The sequence below is a fragment of the Phascolarctos cinereus genome, unplaced genomic scaffold (assembly GCF_003287225.1).
Source record: "Phascolarctos cinereus isolate Bilbo 61053 unplaced genomic scaffold, phaCin_HiC Scaffold_7;HRSCAF=346, whole genome shotgun sequence".
In the NCBI taxonomy this organism is placed as follows: domain Eukaryota; kingdom Metazoa; phylum Chordata; class Mammalia; order Diprotodontia; family Phascolarctidae; genus Phascolarctos; species Phascolarctos cinereus.
Genome location: NW_027556180.1, coordinates 42,317,513 through 42,340,267, shown reverse-complemented (window position 1 = coordinate 42,340,267; position 22,755 = coordinate 42,317,513). Strand labels below are relative to the sequence as shown.

General features: G+C 40.5%; 1 non-coding gene and 1 pseudogene across 1 annotated transcript; one reads left to right on the top strand and one right to left on the bottom strand.

The window, feature by feature from the left end:
* Positions 1-1,210: 1,210 nt before the first annotated feature.
* Positions 1,211-1,317, bottom strand: LOC144454913 (U6 spliceosomal RNA). The gene has a single exon (XR_013483461.1). It is a non-coding gene; the product is annotated as a U6 spliceosomal RNA (small nuclear RNA).
* A 14,842-nt stretch (positions 1,318-16,159) lies between these two features.
* Positions 16,160-16,563, top strand: LOC110203311 (large ribosomal subunit protein eL32 pseudogene; annotated as a pseudogene).
* Positions 16,564-22,755: the final 6,192 nt, after the last annotated feature.

The window sequence follows — 22,755 nt, the reverse complement described above, 5'->3', positions numbered from 1 at the left end:
CTAAGGTGCTAATGACTGACAACAGTGGTCCAGGACACCCCTTAATAGGGAATGTTCCTTCACCAAAGGCGGAGGACCTCTCCTGGTAGAATGTCAGATGCTAATAATAAGGCTATGAGGGGTATGGATGAGAGAGAGCATGATATTTCTAAAACTCTTCTCATTATGTTGTATAGTTAGCAACTTAGTCTCCAATTTTAGAATGACAAGTTGGAAGCTGAGAGTTCCATGGATTTGTCTTTAAAGTTCAGGAAAAGGAGGACAAACACAAGGCTTAATTGTTTGTATTGGTCTGGACCTATGATTTCATTGGTGTAGGGAAATGCCTTCCACTCAGGTGGTTAGTCTGTTACTTAGAATCATAGAGAATTGTCTCAGAGCAAAAGGAGATTCAATGACTTGCCTGTCTATGGTTAGTATGTCCTACTCAGAGGCAGGATTCTAACCTTGGTCTTCCCACTTTAAAGGATGCCACTTAATCCATTACTGCTATTCAAAGCCTGATGGCAATAACACCAGTAGTTCAGATTTATTCATTGATTTAAAGCTTACAAAAGTTAGAAAAAGGAAGAGTCCTCTCAGCTGGTTTGAGGGAGGATACCCAGGGAAGAACTCCCATGGGAAGTGACTCTCCAGCTGAGCCCTGGAGAAAGCTCAGGATTCTAAAAGTGGAGATGAGATTTCCATTTTACAAGGAACCCAATCTCCAAATTATTTAGAAAAATGAGAGCTGGCTGCAGTTGTATCAGTTGGAAGTTAGAGAGTGGTTATAATACTCAGTAGATTTGTTTTATATATCTGTACACACACATATACATGCGTGCGCGCACGCACACACACACACACATACACGTAACTATCTATTCAGGTGTCCACTAAGGAGGCAAGAGAAGACGTATAGGTGGTGCAGTGGATAGCAGCCCTGAAGACAGAAGGACCTGAGTTCAAATCTGACCTCAGGCACTAGCTGTGTGACCCTGGACAAGTCACTTAACCTTGTTTACCCCAGTCTCCTCATCTGTAAAATAAGCTAGAGAAGAAAATGGAAAACCACTCCAGTATCTTTGCCAAGAAAACCCCAGAATGGAGACAACTGGACACAACTGAAATGACTCAACTCAAGGAAGCAAGACCTTCACTTAAATACAATTTATGAGTAAGTTAAGACATCACCTGTGATGTCACTGGTACTTTTCTTTTTTTCTTTTTTTAAAATATGGAATGCTTCATGAATTTGCGTGTCATCCTCGCGTGGGGGCCATGCTAATCTTCTCTGTATCGTTCCAGTCTTAGTATATGTGCTGCCGAAGCAAGCACGTCACTGGTACTTTTCAAAAATGAAGGACAAACAACAACAAGGATGACGACTAGGAGGAAAGAAAATGACACAATCGCTGACCTGATATAGAGCAATCCTATAAATTTCCTACTATGTGTATGACCTTGGGAATGTCATTTCTTTTCCAGGCCTCAGTTTCCTTATTTGCAAAATGAGGGGTATGGCTTAGGTGACTTACAATGTCCCTTCTGGCTCTAAATCTCGGATCCTATGACCCTAAGTACCAGATTCCATTTTAACCCATGTCAATAGAGGTCATAATGCTGCCTTTTTTCTTACAGCCTCTCCCATAATGAGTTCTAGATCAAAATGCCCCCAAATTCTTTCCCACAGGAAATCATAGAGAATAACAACTCACACAGATAGTGGTTTATGAAGGACTTTTATCAGCCAAATGGGGGTGGATATTTCAAAGCCCATGATCCCTGTTTGACAGATGAGTAAACTGAGGCCCAGAGAAGGGAGTGACTTCCTCAAGACCACAAAACCAGCAAATATGAGAGACAAGATTCAGGCCCAAGCCTCTCCTGCCTCCAGGTCTAGTGCTTTTTCTCCTCCACCAAGGTGAAGAGAACTAAAGTCTGTGTCATTTAGGACACGGGCCACAGTCACCAGCCTTAAACCAAAGAGAAATGAATTTTTCCAATGGTGTTCGAGGAATCTTGGTCACTTCTGCCTGTAGCCTGTAGCACAAGGTTCTTTAAACAGAGAAGCTGTAGGAAGTGCTGTTTATCAAGGCATCCATTTGAACACTTTCTAAGGGTTTACACAAGATATTTCTACCACTACAGACAGAAAGGATTTAGAACCATCATCCTCCTGTGTCAGGGTTAACCTTCAATGTCCATTACCAGCAAATGGCATCATTAGAAAAATAGGATCAATTTGTTGATTAGAAATAAAGACTTTGAAGTGGTCCATTTCCCCTGTGCGTGTTATTCCTGCCTTCTCACACTTTGGGAGATGTGAAGATCCTTTACAAACCCCAGCTTAAGGCCCCTCACAATCTAACATATGTGCGTCACCTCCTTCCACCCCCTTGCATGGGGCTGATTCATCTCATTAGAGCTTTATTCGCTGTTCCTTATTTCCCTCCAAAGGAATCCAGAACATCTTCCTTTTCCAAAGACAGCAAGATTTGACAAGACCACAACCTGTGTTGCCAAAAAACCATTCTAGCCATCCACAGGCATGTTGCCTTCATTTCCAAATGTCAAAGGACACACAGAAATAGAGGCGGCACCTCTGGTACTCTTTTTCACTTCTGGCCTGGCTTGTCCTGAAAGAGGCAGGAAATCAGGCCACCGCTTTGAGCAAATTTCAGCATACAGACACCCAGAGATGACTACCATCTTGCACCTGCAGAATCTGCTGTCAGCTGCTCAATTCCAAGGCCCTGGCTTTTCACTGATTCCTGCATCTTGGCTGGCTAGTTTTTTTAACTCCTTAGCTACCGGTAAACTATACCAGTAAAAGTCAAACGAGATTGGGGAATAAGAAAAAGACAAGAATGAAAGGGTGCAACTTTGCTGAATTTTGTGTGCTCCCTAAATTTGTCCCGAAAGTTGTCTCAACAGCTGCACACGGAGCAGAGGAGCATCTCAAACTCCAGCCTTGACTTCCTAGCCCAGAATCCATTCATCCTGGTTTCAGGAAACGGCCAGCCATTCAAATCACCAGTCTCATTTATATGCTGCAGGCAAAAAGCCAACAAAAATATGGTCACATTTAAAAGCCTTTTAAAGAGCGAGCACCTCCCTCCTCTCCCAATTGTTCTCTGCTTTTTCACGTTGCCAGTTAATAGGTTTTTAGAGCAGATTCCCTCAACTCCTTCCCCGCCACATACTGACTCGGCTGGCATCTATGCAGCAAAAGGCTGTTTTTCAAGAGGCGTTTAAATCCATTGGACCTCTTTATGCCTTTCATTTGTTAGCTCTTCAGGTAGGAGCTGTGTTCCTGGCTTAGCATCTTTTGCATGTTAGGAGTCATGCAACTGGAATGCATAATTGATGATGATGACGATGATGATGATGATGATGATGATGATAAATAACCATTGTGAAGGGTGCTTATGACTAAAACCACACTGATGTTTATGCTGATCAATTCCACTGATCTCTCCCTTAAGAACTGCTTCTATATAAAATATATTAATCATTTTATTGGGAAAATTAAATCCCCTTGTGCACGTGTTCATGTTTTCATTAGCCGATATATTGTTAAGGTTTATGGAAATCCATTTTACGCCCTGACCTCTCCTCTAAACACACACACACACACACACACTCACACACACACACACACACAGAGAAACATACATACACACACACCTGCTTGGACCAAAGATTAATAGGGGTCAAGAATCGGGCGCAGATGATGAAAGAATTACTAATAAAAAAAAAAACTGAAGGGAACCCATGGATCTGCATCCACATGTTGAGAAGCAACAGAGGATTTCTTTACTCAAAGTGAAAATTATCTGCTCACTCCATCACACATAACATAAGACAAAGTTAGTGGCATAGTAAGAACTGGTTTTTACATAGCCTTTGAAGATCGGCAAAGAACCTTATTAACATTATGTTATTTGAGCCTCCTAGTAACCCTTTTTGATACTATTCTTTCCATTTTATAGATGAAGAAACTGAGACTTGGTGAGTTTAAGTGTCTGGTCATATAGACAGAAAGTTATCAGAGGTGGGATTCAAACCTCGGCCTTCCTGAGTCCATGTTAGGCAGGCTTTCCACTGAGCTATACTACTATTATAGAAAGGAAACGAACTGACCAATTTACTATGAATTCACCCACGGAAAAGAACATTGCTATTGCATAGGCCTTTCAATGCCAGCAGGATTGCATTTTGAGCCTTGAAAACTGAGGCCAATGATTTCATGTTGCTGAAATGAGCTGCACTTTTCCAAGTGATGACATCATTTAAAACTAACCTGGTTCGTATATTTTCTAATTTTTCCATTATTCTTGGTTCTGTCCAGTAGGTATGACATTTACTACCAAGTCACTGGAAGTAGATAGAAAACAAAAAAAAAAACAGAGTCTGAGGTCTAAAGATTCAAGGACACCCAACTTTGAAGGCATTTAAGTTATTACTAATCAATTACTAACTCAGGGCAGCTAGGCAGTGCAGGGGATAGACAGCAGGCCCTGGATTCAAGAGTACCTGAGTTCAAATCTGTTCTCAGACACTTAATAGCTGTATGACCCTGGGCAAATCACTTCACCCTGCTTGCCTCAGTTTCATCTGTAAAATAACCTGGAAAAGGAAATGGCAAACCATTGTAGTGTCTTTGCCAAGAAAAGCCCAAATGGGGTCACAGAGTATTGGACACAATAACCAATAGGTTGGACTTTCAAATGCCATTTAAAAAAAATTAAGTGTTGGGGTATCTAGGTGGCGCAGTGGATAGAGCACTGGCCCTGGAGTCAGGAGGACCTGAGCTCAAATCCAGTCTCAGACCAGATACTTGGCACTTACTAGCTGTGTGACCCTGAGCAAGTCACTTAACCCCAATTGCCTCACCAAAAAAACAAAAACAAAAACAAAAACAAAAAACAAAAAAAATTAAGTGTAGAAATAGCATAAGGTAGAAGAAAGAAAGCTGGATTTGGAGTCATGCTCTAAGGCTTAGAACCTTGGATCTACCATGTATGACCCTGGGCAGGTCACATCCTGTCTCTAGACCTCAGTTCCTTCATCTTTAAAATGAGGGGTTTGGATCCCCTCAAAGATGCCCAGCATCTCAGTTCTAAATCAAGTCTCCTATGAAGAAAGCAGTTCCATCAAGTTCTATGTGGTACTCTGCCTTTCAGAACCACATGGTTGCTCAATGCTCTTGTATCTTGAGCAGGAAACTTTGGTATTTAACTTCTAGGCAGAGCTGGCTCCTCAAAGGACACATTTAGCTTGCAACAGCTCAAAGCACCACATTTTGGGTTGGAAATAATTGTCTATGAAAATATAATTAAAATACTCCCATTCAGATGGATTGGGCTAAGAGTATTTGTGAGGAGGAAGCAACCTCAAGCGAATCTTTCTGCCAAAGGTCCTCAGTACAGTGAGAGCTCTTTATTCCCTTCCAACTTTCTCTAAACAAAGGTTGGCTTATATTGCCAGCTCACACTTGCTCTTGAGTGTAGAGCATGCAACAATTATGGGTTATTCTGTGATCTTTGATCTTGCACTAGGCTGCATCTCTCATACGCAGTTAGAGGGCCGTACGTCCTTTTAAATGCCATCTAACAGAGGCAGCTGTGATGGAACCAAGCTAAGCATGGATCTTTAAAGGAGAAATCTGTTTCCCCCCCAAAAGGGGAAATGATTTATGAATCTTTCATTTGAAAAAAAGTTCTTGTAATCTTTTTTTTTTGGCTATTTGAATTTTTCTTCATCATTTATTCACTTTCTGGGAAGAGGAAAAAAAGGAAGAAGTGGAAGAGATTGGGGAAGAAGGAAAGTAGAGAAATTGGGAACAAAAGAGGGAAAGAGAAAAAAGACAAAGGTTAAAAAAAAGTAGAGGGAGAAAAATAAAAGGAAAGGATAGGCAGAAAAATCGAGTTAAACAAGGTGAGAGAGGAAAAGTTATTGCATAAGTTTAAAGTCTTTCCAGCAACATTTGCTTAAAAGTTCCCTCTTTTTTTTTTGAAGTTCCCTCTTTAAAGGCCATTATTTCAAGAAAATTTTCAACATTCCCTCTTTGATTCCCCATTTTCTGTGGCACCACTGGCTAGTAGCTAAATTAAGGAGATAAGAAATGAATTTAGATTAAAAATGGAGAAAATGAGAAATGAAGAGAATAACAGGAAGACAAGAAAAAAAGAACTTGGAAAGGGAAGACAATGAAGAAGAAGGGGAAAAAAGGAAGAAGCAGAAATGTTGGGGTCTTTGAATAAGAAAAATAGGCCTGCATTCACAGGCATGGGCCTCTATTTCAATATTTCCACTGCTCTATGGAAACTCCTTTGGTCCTACTGGCTATGCAGCAGAAGTGAGTTATTCATTTGCAAGAGTGGAAAATACCCCCACAATACCAGTTGGTTGGGATTATTAAGGGATTCAGATTGTTGGAATACCTTGCATTAAATAGTGACTCTCTTTGATGAGCTCAAAATGTGTTTTGGCATCTCATTAATTTTTGCCACATCACTGTGAGATATGTTGGGGCCAGGATTACTATCTCCCTTCTACAGATGAGGGGAAAAAAAGCCTCTCCTGCATTTATGGTCAAAGAGAGAAAGTAGACTTTTTTTTTTAAATGGAAAATCAGTGTTTCCTGGACTTTTGTTGTAATTTGCCTGAAGATGCTCTTCCCACTTTAAGAATAACTCTGTCACATTTCCTCCCTCAATTCCTAAATATATTAGGCATAATGGATATCAAATGTTTAGAATATCCCTTTGTGGATGCCTGAATGACTGTTATTACTATTATTAGTAGATTATGTGACATTTTTAAGTTTGCAAAGCACTTTATGTTGTCTCATTTGAACCATACAACAACCTTTCAGGTAGGTACTTCAGGCATTATTACATGTAGCATATTAACCTTAAAGAGGCAACATAGTATTATGGTGCAAGTGCTAGGCTTGGAAGACAAATTGAAAATTTGCTTCTGATTCTCATGAGTTGTGCACCACAGACAAATCACTTAATATCTCTGAGCCTCAAACAGATATCTAAGACCATAAGTTAAAAATTGATTGTGACCTGTATTAGTGGATAGAATTCCCACACTGATGATATTACTAGTCCTCAACATACTATAATGCAACCCTTCCCTAGTACTTTTGAAGAGAAAGCTATGTGGTAATGAGCAGAACCACATTTTAGCCAAAAGGATGTAAGTTTGGTGGGGTTTTTTTGATTAGTCACATTTTCCGAGTTAAGTTTCCTAAGGACATGTGAAAAACTAAGCTTTTAAAAGATCAACTAAATTGTTTTATATGTAATTGGGGGAAAATAATATATTATATATTTAAAAATAAACTAATTTATCCAAGCTCTGAGAAATGTTTATAATAGCTAACATTTATGTTATCACACTTTGGCTAAAAGGATATAAGTTGCTTTTGATAAATCACATTTTTGAAGTTAAGTTTCCTAAGGATATGTGAAAAACTAACCTTTAAGAAAATCAAGTAATTTATCCAAGCTCTGAGAAATGTTTATAATAGCTAACATTCATATTGGAATTTAAAGTTTGCAAAGTGCATCACAGATACTGTCTCATTTGATCCTTATAATAATCCTGTGAGGTAGGTGTTATTATTATTATTATCATTATTATTTGCTTTTATTATCCTCATTTTACAAATGAGGAAGCCGGAGCTGTGAGTAATTAAATGATTTGCCTAAGGTCACTTGGCTAGTGAGGGTCTAATTCAGGACACAAACTCATGTTGGAATCCAATATTCTACAACTACCTAGAAAGATGCTCACGAACACTTTGGGGAAATATAGTGCCACGTATCCCACAAACTAGGAGAGACTGATACAAGAGGAAAACAACTAATTAAATGGGGGCGGGGAGGAGGAATTGAGCCAAACCAGTTACTTGGTGTAATGGAGACAAAGAGCATGGATGCAGCTACAATCTCACTGGGCTGGGTACTCCTACCCCAGTATAGACTACGGTCCATTCATCATATCATCTCATTGTGTATGATCTTGTCCATGTCCTCTCATAATTTTCCATTGAAAATCTATTCAATACTTCAGAGCCCTTCCTCTGGAATTTGGATATTTTGTGGGTACTAACATACCACTCTGGCTAGCCATACACTACTCCTCATTCTTATTGTATCACAGCCCCACATCACATACATCATAGATGTAAGGTACTTAAAGATAGGGACTATTTTTTAGTTTGTCCTCAAATCATCAATACCAGCACAGTCTGCTTAATAGATGTTTATTGAATAGAATTGAATGTCTTTTGTACACAATTCATCACTGATATTTCATGAAGCTGCTTTTATCCACCATGTATCTATCCATCACCATTTAGGTCACCTGCAACTTGGAGTCTTCTGAGTATCAGAGACTTGTAATTAGCAGATATCAAAAAGGTAAAATTGGGCATTGCCAGTGAGGAACAATTAGGGATCTTTGAAAGTGCTGAGTATGCATTATTGATGGAGCTATGAATTCATGTAAAGATTCTGGAAAGCAATTTGGAATTATGCAAGTAAAATTACTAAAACATACATACCCTTTGACCCAGAGAATCTACTGCTAGGCACATGTTACAAGGAGATCTTTGAACACCTCCCCCCCCCAAAAAAAAAAGGTTTCACATATATCAAAATATTTATTGCAGGACTTTTCATGGTAGTGAAGAATTGGAAACAAAGAGGATGCCCATCAGTTGAAGAATGGCTAAATGAATAGTGGTGCATGAATGTAAGGGATTATTGTACTATAAGAGACAAAGAATTGACAGATGCATCCCCTTCCCAAAATAAACACCTTTGCAGAGGTATTGACTGATTTCGCAGATTTTTTTTCTATTCTTCCTCATTTAAAAAATATTTTGTTATAAGGGCAGGGAGGAAGGCGGATAAAATGGGGAAAATTAAATGATGTAAGAACAAAAGATATTAAAAAAATCTATTTTTTAGAATAAAGTGGTACGTCCTAAGTGTGACGTAGCCTGGTCTCAATCCCACTCCCCTTTCAAATCTATTAGTCTAAATACCCCCATTTTGAAAACTATGGGCTGGAGACCCTCTTTTCTAACTCTAGGGAAGAAAGCCAAGATGAAGGGAGAACATTCCTCATTTCATGCACTGCCAGGACTGAGCCTCTCCTCTCACATTAGGCTCTGGGGGTAGAGAGTCGGTTTTTGAGTGGTTAGGAATGTTTCAGTTGTCTATTTCTGTGGCCAATAGTTAGCTACCTCAGTTTTTAAAAAATTCTTTTTTTGTACCTCATTCCCCCAGCCCCTTTTTTTTTTAGGCAGTTGGGGTTAAGTGACTTGCCCAGGGTCACACAGCTATTAAGTGTCAAGTATTTGTTCTGAGGCCGGATTTTAACTCAGGTCCTCCTGACTCCAGGGCCAGTGCTCTATCCACTGCACCACCTAGCTGCCCCTGTACCTCATTTTTAAATGAGCTTTCTGATTCTCTCAGCAAATGTGCAGTTAGAGTCAAATATGGGGTCATGGTGTGTCCAGCAAGCCTCTAAAAGTACAGTCCTCCTCCCCTGACCAAATTCCAAATGATTCTAGTTGTTTTTTTTCCCATCCTAGGAACCTATATACAACAATATTCAACAATAAACATTTTTTTAAACAAGTATTTAATATTAAGCACCTACTATTTGCAAGACTGCAAGGCTCCTGACTAAAGAGCTGGTTTCAGTGTCATGACTTGTGTGACCCTGAGCAAGTAGCTTAATTTTACAATGGCCCAGACAATTCCCTGATTATATATTGCAGAACAGTAATGGGTCTTCATTGACAGAGGGCACTTTCTTTCTTTCTTTTTTTTAAGAGCACTTTTTATTGAGAGTTTTTTCATCTGTATGAAATCACAGGTGGGAACTGAAAGAAAATGTGCTAGGCACTTTCTAGGGAGACAAAACAAAAATGAAAATAATACCTGCCCTCAAGGAGTTTATATTCTACTGGAGCAGAATGGAGCATCACATGTATTTAGGTAAGAAAATACACAAAGTGATGTAAAGTCACTTCAAAAGAGAGACATCATTAATGACGTAGGGAAATTATGAAAAGCCTCAGGAAGGAACTGGTCCATTTCTTTCAAGAAAGCTAGAAATTCTAGGAGGTAGACATACATTCTGGACAAGGTAGACAGCTGTGAAAAGGCATGGAGGCAGAAGATGGAAACAGGGAATAGAAGTCCAGCACAAACAATGAGATTGTCTTCCTGACTCCACTTCTCTTCTTAAGCAAGAAGTCCTCAGCCCTCACCATTGGCCCCAACCTTTACCTTCTTTCAGGTCAGAGATAGTCTTTCCTAACAGCTTAATGGACTTACTTCACCATTTAATCTGAGTCTATACATGGTCCAACATTCAGATGAAAAGCAAATGAGTAAGAATTGAGCCCAGTATTGTCTAGAAACTCAAGGAGTAATTATATTTGAATGAACAGGAGTGGAGGGAGAGAGAGAAGAAAGTAGGGAAAGAGAGAAGAGGGGAAATGAGACAAAAAAGAATTTTAAAAAGATGTATTGAATTTTTTTCCTCAAGTTTTGTGGTTACAGATCACTCTATTGCCTTTTGTGAAAATCTCTGTTCCTCTGTCCCTCCTGCTGCTCCTCTCCCCTCTTTCCTTGACCCTTTCCCCTCCTTCACCTTCCCAAGGAGCAAGGGAGGAGAAAGGAGTCAGTGAAGCAAACAGTTGACATTTTTTGAATCAGTGTCTTGCGCATGGAAAAGACCAGCGTGGTTTGGTGCTGGTAGGAATGCTGAACAAAGACCAGAGTTCTATCGCTTGCAGGTATGCATAAGCAAAGCAGGAATTTAGAACAGAGGAGTGCAGGCAGAGCTTACTAGCCCCATTGACTTGGCTTAGCCTCTTTGCTCTTGCTTCGTATTGATTTGCAGGGCAACCAGGAGGAATCATGGAGCCCGAGTCTCATCCCTCTAGCCCCAAACAACTCCTCTGTAGTCCTGTCGCGTAGTTCCTGGGGAAAAAAAAATAAAACATCTAAGGGGATGAAGAATGACAATCATAGATGTAAGAGGAGTTGAAGGGAATTTCCAAATCAGACAGCTGACTAGGATTAGGGACTTTGATCATCAGCTGGGGCAAGAATGACCAAAATAAGAAAATAACCCTAGTCTAGGTAAAAAACAAACAAACAAACAAAAAACAATCTCCTCTGATCGCTTCTGATGGTTTTTGCTGTCTGCCTGACAGAGTGTGGCTAGCTTTGGTCCATGCTATGTCCTAGGGCTATCTGGACTAAAAGAACTTAATTTTCCCTTGCCAAGAAGAGTCTTGCCAGCAGCTTCACTCCAGCATATGGTAGCAGAGAACCACAGATGGCTTAAAGAGGCTGCTAGTAGAAAATGGTAGCGGAAAGCGATTCAGTGAGCAGCAAAGTAAGAGATAAGTGGAGTCGTCCAGCAGAAAAACAGTACCCAGTGGGGGACCAGAGAATGATGCCAGCAGAAAACAGCAGAGAAGATCAATGACCCAGAGGCATTTGAATTGTGTGTTCTGGCTACATATAAGACTATGGCTCACAGGCTCTCACTGGTGTGCTTACATCTAATAGTCAGCCAGTAGACTAAATTAAGGGCAGCTAGTGGCAAAACAGATAGAACCCTGGGCCTGCAGTCAGGAAGACCTGAGTTCAAATCTAGCCCCAGACACTTACTAGCTGTGTGACTTCGGGCGAGTCGCTTCACCCTGTTTGCCTCAGTTTCCTCATCTATAAAATGAACTGGAGAAGGAAATGGCAAACCACTCTGGGATCTTTGCCAAGAAAACCCCAAATGGGGTCACGGAGAGTTGGACATGCCTAAAAAATGACTGAAAGATTCTTCTCCAACTAGACTTAGCTTTCATGACAAGAGTGGGCACACAATGTAGTGTAATAGTAAAGAGGCACACGGCACACATGGAGCATAATAGTAGAGTGGGCACACACATGGAACATAATAGTAGAAAGGGCACACAAGGAGTATAATAGTACAGTGGGCATGCACTTGGAGTATAATACTAGAGTGGGCAAACACGTGGAGTATAATAGAGTGGGCACACAATTGGAGTATAATAGTAGAATGGGCATACACATGGAGTATAATAGTAGAGAGGCACACACTTAAGGAAAACAAGGCTAAGGAAACTCACACTTCTGGAACTGTGGTCCTCCAATATCCTCTCCCTTCTCATGGCATCTTCATGTTGCTCCCCTTGGGGGCAGCATGTCTGTGTGGCAAGTCATTCAGCTGGACTCCTATTCCTCTCTGAAGCTCCAAGGTCAGGGCTAGCTCTCTCCTTGACTCACAGAATTGACACTTTTTATAACTGTCTGCTGTCTAAACTCCCAGGTCTGTGTTCTACTCGATGTAGCACCTCCAACTGGTTGATAAATATCAACGTAAGCTATCATGGCTGGTGGTTGGAGGGGTGAAAGAATCCTACCCCCATCCCTGTCTTTCATAGCTAGCTCCCTTCTTGTCTGCCAGGGGTCACACTCCTCAGACCTACTCATTGCCTTGACTGACTCTTCCTTAGAGAGTAGATCCTGTTTTTAAAAAGTTATTTTGAATTTAAATACGAAAAATGGCATTTTCAAACACGTAGCTGAACAAAAAGGGAATTCTATATAAAATTGTGAATCTCCATTTTATATCACTTGCTTTTTCTTTTTTAAAAAAAGTGTATAATACATTCTATGTATTACTTTCAAAACCGTCCTGCTTATATTTATTTTCTTCTGAACTTTCCTCTATTCTCTTCTGCACATTTAAAAAGTTGTTAGAATGGCTCTCTGTCTCTCTCTCTCTGTCTTTCTCTGTCTTTCTGTCTCTCTCTCATTAAATTCCTTTCTCCCTAACCTCTCTTTTATTTTAAAAAAAATCAAAAGGTTAAAAAAAAGTATTAAAAAAATGAGTAAGCACACGTAGTGGCCATGTCAAAAAATGTATGTCCCTTGCATCCATCACTTCTCTGTTAGGAGGTGGGTAACAGGCTTTTTTCATGTGTCCTTTGGAGTCATGGTTGATCACTGCATTGATTAGAGTTCTTAAGTCTTTCAATGTTGTTATTTTATAATGTTGACCAGGTGCTGCAATGGATAAAGTGTTGGATTTGGAGTCAGGAACATCAGAGTTCAAATCCTGCTTCAGATAACGATTAGCTATGGGGGGCTGAGCAAATCATTTAACCTCTGTTTGCCCTAGTTATCCATCTATAAAATGAGGATAATACAAGCACCTACCTCTCAATATTGTTACGAGGATCTAGTGCGATGACATAGGTAAAGCATTGTATAAATGCTACCTACGATGATGCTAATGATGGTGGTGTTTATTGTTTGAGCAAACTGTTCTGGATCTGTTCACTTCATTCTGTACCAGTTCATATGACCCAGGATTTTCTGAAATCATCTCCTTTGCCATTTCTTACAACACAATAGTACTCCATTACATTCACATAACATAATTTGTTCAGTAATTCCCCAATTGTCTAAAAGGTAACTGAAGGCATCCACTTAGATTCTAGGTTTTTTTGTTTGCTTATTTGTTTCTCTTGACTCCTAATCCTGCCTTCAAGATCAGGAAGTTTGTTTTGCTTGAGACTATTCTTTTATCCTGTCTTGATTTTTACAGGGCCGCCAGGGTCATGGATAATTCTTTGGCCAGTCAGTGGTTAGCTGTCCTGATCAATTATGTAACTACAATAACAACAGTAATAGGAACTGACATTTATATAATGCTTTAAGGTTTGCCAAGCACTTGACATGTATAATCTCACTTAAGCCCCACAATAGCATGGTGAGGTCGATACTCCAAGAATTTTTATTCCCATATGAGGACATTGAGGCTGAGGACGATTTAATGATTTGCCCACTAAGTATCATAGGTGGGATTTAAACCCAGGTCTTTCCAACTCCACAACCAGTACCGGCGTGGGCCATGCTTCATGAAATATCTATGGCAGGTTATGTTCTGTAGCAGTCCTTTGATACTTCGAGAATCTTTGATTTCATTTGTGTATGGACTTCCCATCTGAAACCTTTCTTTGTCTTAGCTTCTTGTAGTATCTACATAGGTATGCTATGGGTCTCTTTACACTCTCATTGGAGAATATCATTGGATTCTATGGCTTCATTTATCCTCTCTATGCAGATGATTCCCCAAATATATTTTTTAAAATTTTTAGGCAATTGAGGTTAAGTGACTTGCCCAGGCACACACAGCTAGTAAGTGTCAAGTGTTTGGTCCGAGGCCAGATTTGAACTCAGGTTCTCCTGACTTCAGGGCCGGTGCTCTATCCACTGCGCCACCTAGCTGCCTCTTAAACATCTCCTTCTTAAGTGCCAATCTTGCATCACCAGCTACCTAATGGATCTTCTCTTTTCTCCTCTTTCCTTCTCTCCTTCTTTCCTTCCTTCCTTTCTTCCTCCCTCCCTTCTTTCTTTCCTTCCTGTCTTCCTCCCTTTCTTCTTTTTTCCTCCCTCCATCTCTCCTTCTTTCCTTCCTCCCTGCCTCCTTCCACCCTCTATCTCTTCTTCCTTCCTGCTTCCTTTCCTCTCTCCCTCCCTCCCTTCTTTTCTTCCTTCCTTGCTCGATCCTTCTCTTCTTCCTTCCTTTCTTTTTTCTTTCTGCCTCCTTTCATCCCCTCTCTCTCCTTTCTCCTCCTTCCTACCTTTTCTCTCTCTTTGATCTCCTTGGGGCCTGTTGGCCATATATAACTCAATATCCCATAGGTATGTCAAGTCCAACATGTTCAAAACAGAGCTCATTATCTCTTCTTCCACACCCATGACTTTATTTCTGCCAAGGGTAACATCATACTTCCAGGCTCCTCAGTTTGAAACCTTAGTGTCATCCTCAACTGGTCACTTTCCTTTACTCCATGCTGCCAAATAGTGTCATTTCTGTTTCCACAACATTTCTTGCATGTCTTGTCTCCTCTCCTCTCACACAGCCACAACACTAGTTCAGGTCCTCATCTCTTCTTACTTAGACTACTCTAACAATAACAACCTCCTATTTGGGTTCCTTGCCTCAAGTCCATTGCAAACTGCCACCTATCTTCCACATAGTTGCCAAACTGATTCTTCTAAAATATTGGTCTGACCATGTTACTTCTCTACTCAAGAAATTACAGTAGCTCCCTGTTCTATACAGGATCAAAAATACATTCCTCTGCGTGGATTTAAAGTACTTTACAACCCTTGCCTACTTGTAACTTCTTAATCCTTGCATAAGTTACTCTTTCTTCTCTTACTGTTATCTGGTCATATTTAACTACCTGCTGTTTCTCACACATGGCACTCGTTCTCCCTCTACATTGGCTGTTCCCCAAGCTTGGTTTACTGACCTCTTAACCCTCATTTCTTTCCTTCCCTTCCCTTCCCTTCCCTTCCCTTCCCTTCCCTTCCCTTCCCTTCCCTTCCCTTCCCTTCCCTTCCCTTCCCTTCCCTTCCCTTCCCTTCCCTTCCCTTCCCTTCCCTTCCCTTCCCTTCCCTTCCCTTCCCTTCCCTTCCCTTCCCTTCCCTTCCCTTCCCTTCCCTTCCCTTTCCTGCAATTGGGGTTAAGTGACTTGCCCAGGGTCACACAGCTAGTAAGTGTCAAGTGTTTGATCTGAGGCCGGATTGGAACTCAGGTACTCCTGACTTCAGGGCTGGTGCTCTATCCACTGCACTACCTAGCTACCCCTTAACCCTCATTTCTTGACAGCTCTGGTTTGCCTCAAAACACAGTGTCTGTGTCAGCCTTTCCTGCTCCCCTTAGCTGCTGGTGTCTTTCTTCACAAAACTACCTTTATTAATTACACACACATATATATGAATGTATGTTCTACATATTCTTATAAATGTACATGTAGTTTTCCATGTTAGAAGGTAAGATCACTTTTCCTTCTTTCTCTCTCTTTTTTTGTTTTTGGTTTTTTTTTAGTGAGGCAATTGGGGTTAAGTGCCTTGCTCAGAGTCACAAGCTAGGAAATATTTATTATGTGTCTGAGGCCAGATTTGAGCTCAGGTCCTCCTGATTCCAGGGCCAGTGCTCGATCTATTGTACCACCTAGCTGCCCCCTCCTTCTCTCTCTTTCTGTCGATGCTTCCTGTGGAGGGGCCACTATCTCTCCCCTGGCACCATGCCTGCCCTCAGATCTCTTGTAAAGCCTAAAATCATCAAGAAGAGGACCAAGAAGTTCATCCAGCACCAGTCCAACAGATATGTGAAGATAAGAGAAACTGGTGTAAACCAAGAGGCATTGACAACAGGGTGCAAAGAAAATTCAAGGGCTAGATCTTGATGCCCAATATTGGTTATGGAAGCAATAAGAAGACCAAACACATGTTACGTGGTGGATTCAGGAAGCTTTTGGTACACAATGTCAAAGAGCTAGAAGTGCTCCTGATGTGCAACAAATTTTACTGTGCTGAGATTGCTCACAATGAGTCCTCCAAGAATCAGGAAGTCATTGTTGAGAGATCGGCTCAGCTAGCCAAGAAGATCAGAAATCCAAATGCTAGACTGAGTGAAGAAAATGAGTAAAATACTTTGCACATTTTTATTTGTGTTAAATAAAGCTTCCAACTATGAAGAAGAAGAAGAAGAAGAAGAAGAAGAAGAAGAAGAAGAAGAAGAAGAAGAAGAAGAAGAAGAAGAAGAAGAAGAAGGTAAGATGCCTGAGGGCAAGGAATGTTTTATTTTTGTCTTTGTCACTCCAGAACTAAACACAGTGCTCGTCACACGGTAGGTGATTTATAATGCTTGTTGACTATTAGAGGTGTGACCATGGACAAGTCATTAAAATCTGCTGATCTCAGTTTCCTCATTTATAAAATGGCAACAATAATAATATTTGCATTATCTACATCACAGGATTATTAAGAGACACAAATGGGATCTATATCTAAAGCATTTTGCGAACTTTAAAGCACCATGTGAATATTAGGTATTATTGTGAAGAAAGCCCTGCACTACACGCCAGGGATATGACAATGAAAAATTGCATAGTTCCTGTCCTCAAAGAGCTTAGGATACAATTGAGAGGGGGAAGGGAGGACAGGACATGTACATAAATAAGTATGATCCAAAGCAAACCTTGATGATAACAGAAGAGAAACCTAGACAAAAACTTCAGATAGGAGAGATCACTTTCAGATGAGGGGAAGGGGTAGCTTAGGGAAGGTTTCATAGAAGAGGTAGCAAATTAAATGCCCCTCAAAGCTCTTTGCTCTTTTCCTGCCTGGCTTAGAGGAAGGGAGAAAACCTGGACAGGGAAGATGGAGATGGAATTTTCCATGTTATAGACTTGTGAGTTTCAAAAGCTCAAAGAGCCATCAGAGGTTCCTTAGTTATTCCAGGCTGTAGACTCCACCAGAGATAGCAGCACTGACTGACGGCAGAGGAAGCATCTGTGGATGGAGGCAGGAAAGTCAGCCCCTTGGCAATGGCAACAGCTTCATGAATCTGGAGAAGATCTCACTAGCTATGGACTCTAGAAAGGCACCAATCTTCATAGATCTACACCTAAGGGGAACACCCTGAGGACTTCAGGAGTGAGTAAAAGGACTCCCAGGGTCAGGAGTCTTGGGTACCCCTCAGTGCATGGGCCTTCAGTGTCTTTGAACTTTAAAGCTGAGCCCCACTTGTGTGTGCAAGGGGAGAATATGACCCCTAGTTTGGGGGGGCTGTTTTGTAACTATTGTCCTTGCTACTCCTTCTTCTTCTTTTTTTTTTTGGGCAATTGGAAGTTAAGTGACTTGCCCAGGGTCTCACAGCTAGTAAGTGTATGAGGTCAGATTTGAACTCAGGTCCTTCTGACTCCAGAGCCAGTGCTTTATCCACTGCACCACCTAGCTTCCCCTTGCTATTCCTTCTTGATAAATACCCAAGACCTTGTGAAAGCTAAAAAAAAAAAAAAAAAGGAAAAAGCTCTGAAGGAAGAAAGGGAGAGGCTTTGGTGGACACAGGTATGTATTTTACATTCCAGGGCAGTGAGGACAGATTGGGAGTGCACAGAGAGCATGGGTCATTTCAGCTCTTGGCAAAAGTCCAGAATGAATGTATCATCATTAAAGGGAGAGCTTGTAAGCATTTTGAAAAAGAAGTCAATCTTGTTTCATAAAGGGTACATCACACCAGACTAACTTCATTTCCTCCTTCAACAGGTTTACTGACTGGGCAGATGACAGAAATTCCATCCAAAGACAACATCACTTATACTAACCTTGTGGACAAGGTGGAGGGATGTAAGCTAGGTGACAGTATGGTCACATAAATTCAGAACTGGTAGAATGATAAACCTTCGGACAGTGCTTGGCAATCAATCAGTCAGCAAGTATTGGGTACCTACTGTGTCAGGCACTGTACAAATAATCTCTACTTGAAATTAGCTTGTACTCTAATGGGAGAATCAAATATATGTATACATATATATGCACACATACACGGTATACATACACGGTATATATACATATCCATATATAGTAGATATATGTATAAACAAGTACACACATAGCATAACTATAGAGTTAAAACACAAATATACAGAAAGTGGTTGAGGGTATTTTGGGTGGGAAGGCATTAGTATTTGGGAAGATCAAGAAAAACTTCACTCAAAAGATGGTGTGTGAGATGCATCGTGAAGGAAAAGAAGAACTCTCTGAAGTAGACATAAGGCTTTATAGATAGCTAGTACAAAGGCATATAGATGAGAGATGGAATGTCATGTGTGAGGAATGAAGAGATGGTTAATTTGATTGGGACACAGAGTTTGAGAGAGGAGTAATGTCTAGAGAGACTGGAAGGATGGATTGGGGCCAGGTTGTGTAGGGCTTTAAAAGCTAAACAAAAGAATTTATATCTGATTCTAGATGCAATAGGAAACTACTAGAGTAGGTTGAGTAGGGAATTCACATAGTGAGATGTGTGCTTAAAGAATATAATATTGGTAGCAGTGTGTAGGTACACATTAAGCATTTAAGTACTTTAAACTTTTACTTATTTAAATTTTAATTTACTTAAATACTTATTTAAGATTTAAATTTTGAAAATTAAATATTTTTTCATTCATTCATTCATTGATCATTGTCAACTTGGGTACAGTCTAGGTAGAGTGCCACAGGTATCTGTCCCTAACTTCAGTAAGTGCATATTTATCAGATATCCAGATGACACTCAGAAGGAAGGCTAGCTAAAACTGATTACGAAGTCAGACTTTAAAAAGATGTTCATAGCCTCGAATGAAGTTGTGCTGATTGAATATGATGAATTTCACATGAATAAATGTAAAGTCCTGGGCATGGGTCAGAAAAAAAAAATCGACTGTATAGATACTAGTTATGGCAGGTTCTCCTAAGCTGGAAAACCTTCAAGCAAGACTCTAGTGATGGACTATATATCTACTATGTGAGGATCAGACTAATAAAATCCAGAGAAACTCATCACTAATTTGGCCAAAGGGTGATAGATTTTTCTACCGCAGTAATTCTTGGTGACCATGTAAGTCACAGAAAAGCTGCTATATGCATAGGTGGATGAAATCGCAGACATCTGACATATTGGTTCAATTGTTTGTCGTTTGATTTTGAAGGGACCAATGACATCATAGGTGATATCTTGGCTTGTGTGTGAATTGGACTTAAGTGAGACAGAGCTGCCCAAAGTCATCAGCCTTACTCTCTCTTCCAGAGTCATCAAAGTCCAGTGGCAAGGCAAAAGTCAAGATGGCTGGCAATGGCCCAGGATGCAGGGAATGACCCTGGTGTCTTTGATGCATGACCAAGCTCTAAGCACTCCACAGAGCCTGCTTCAGTCGCCTTCATGCCCATTGGGACACATTGTTCTCATCCACTCATTTCACCTGGAAAGTTTTCACATGCTTGGGGAAGACAACCCTTAACTCAGCAACAGGTTTGAAGCCTGTCACTCTCATTTTGATTTAGCCTCTGATGAGATGGGTGGCCAGCGTGCCTGCTACAGCTTTTTGGAGCCACAGGTGAGAGCTGGGTGCCAGGTAGACACCAAAGGTGAATGAGCAGCCCTGAAAAGGGCTTGGCAAGTCCTCACACCAGAGATACTAGTCCTCCCCCTCCACAGCCTCCATTGGGTAAGTACTCTACGTGTGAAAGAACCTAGGGTATTATTGGAATATGTTCAGTATGAATCAACAGTGTGATGAGGCAACAAAGGAGGTAGCTGTGACCTTAGGCTGCATTGCCACGAGAACAGATGTCTGAAATGAGGAGTTGGTGATTTCACTGTCCTCTGTCCCAGTAAAATCATATTTGGAATGCTTTTTGTTCAGTTTGGGTGCCATATTTTGGGAAAGACTTTCCAGAGGAAAAAGTCTGGGATTGTACAGTGACTGGAAATCATGAGGATCAGAGAAGGATCAGTTGAAGGAACCGGGGATATTTACTGCCCCCCACCCCAGAGAGGGGGCTTATCAGGGAATATATGACAACTGTCTTGAGTATCTAAAGGGCTACTCTGCAGAAGACAGATTAGACTTGGTTTGCCTGGTTCCAAAGAATAGAACAAGAAGCAATGGGTGGAAGTTACAGAGTGATAAATTTCAGGTTCATAGGATAAAAAACTTTCTAAATTTTCTGAAAGTTCAATTCAACTTAAATACTTTTTTATCATTTTTGACTCTGTTCTTTACTTAAAAATAAGTAAATTACAGGAACTAACTTTTTTCGATGTTGTTAAAGTACATTTAAAAAAAACTTTTTAGTTTTTTTTCTTCTAACATCCAATCTTTCACTCTTCTCGGTGTTGCAACAATCAGGTAGTCCTTTTTATAGTTGGGGAAAATGAGGCAGAAGGAAGTTAATGGACTGGTCCAAGACTATAACAGTTAGGAAGTGCCAGAGTAGCCACTCAATACTTTTTTATATGCTATAGCAGACTGTGTGTAACTGAGACCTCTTTGTGCATATGCATCTTGCCCGGGTTCATGGCCTCTGACCCAAGCCAGGATTATATCAGCAATGTGGTGGCAGGTTTCAAGGTTTACCTACTTCCTGCACCTTGGTCATTCCCTTCTCTCAGAATAAACATACCCCCCTCCCCACAGTTCTAAGTCCTAACATATTGTCTAATTGTGATTAATAACGGAAGATGAGATGCTTGGCACTATTTCCTCAATTACAAATCTCTCATGAATTGTAATACATAATACAAAATGATCATTATGAATTCCTTTTATCATACACTGTAATTGCTATAAATCTTCCCCTCCAGTGTTTTCTTTTAATATCAGCAGCAGAGGTTCAGAATACATTTATGTGGTGTCAAATTCCCGACATATAATTGGAAAACAGTGCAAAGGCACGATTCAGTTTGTTTGATGAAGCATTTTCAAGTTTTACATATGCATTTATCTGCATATATATGTACAACGTGTTGACACAAAATAATCCATTTACCACTTTGAAAAAGCTTTCATTGACTAAAGAAGTGGGGCCTTGATATACATGCATAGCTATAAACAACATAATTGTAGGTATTCTTTATGAATGTTGCACCTTCATTATTAAATTATTCCTTATATTTTCAGTCTGAGGAATGAAACCCAGGTTACTAATGTTAATTCTGTTTATGGACTATCTCAGAAGAAAAGCAAGGTCAAGATTCCCCATCTAAACTCCTTCTATGAGATGGTGATACTCAGTGAATTCTTCCTGTAGGTGTCCACAAAGCTCTTATGTTTGGAAGAGTGCAGGAGAATCATCACAGTTAGACACAGAAATGGCAGTTCTGGTAATGCGCAAATTTAGAAGACAAAGGGGAAGCGTTCAGGTGGGGAACAATGTCCCTATTTGTCTTATTGTGTTACATCCAGCTCTTTGGGGAATGAGGGCCTCCTTTTACACTGGGAGGAGCCCTTGTTCTCCTCTGACATATGGTTGGAATGAGAGGGCCTCTGTGGTGACAGCCTCCCATTCATACATGGGAGGAGTGAGAACACAGCCATGGAAGAGACTACGAAAGGTTTTTCTCATTACTACTAGAAATCTTACATTGTCTGCCCCTGAGAATGTTAATGAAAAACTTGTGACTTTGGCAGCTGGAATTCATGTTTGGGATTTCAGACAAATCAAATTACCCAACAGGTAACAACATTTTACACACACACACACACACACACACACACACACACACACACACACACACTTACACTCTCTTTCTCTGGTCTATGTCCTTTAAAGTCCAGATGACTCAAATACTGTGCAATATGACTGGGGAATGCTAAAAGACCTACTGTGTGGGGGCATTGTCATAGGCCCTGGGAATACAAAATAAAATGGAAAAAAAAATAGTCCCTGTCCTCAAGGGGATTACATTCTACCATAAAAAATAGTCGACTCTCTAAGATGGAGTTATTTCAGAAGATGAATAGGATAGCGCTCTCTCTCTCTCTCTCTCTCTCTCTCTCTCTCTCTCTCTCTCTGTCTCTGTCTGTCTCTCTCTCTCTCTCTCTGTCTGTCTGTCTGTCTGTCTGTCTCTCTCTCTCTGTCTCTCTCTCTCTGTCTGTCTGTCTCTCTCTCTCCCTCTCTCTCTCTGCAGAAGAACTGATTCCAAATAGGGAAATGGACTAATTCTCTTTCTAGTTCTATGACACTCTGTTTTTTTCTGTGATAACCATTTGGAAGTTGCATTTCCCCATATGTAAAAATCCTTTTTTAAATTCTTTATTTACGTAATTGGAATATTTAAACTCTGGATGTAGCT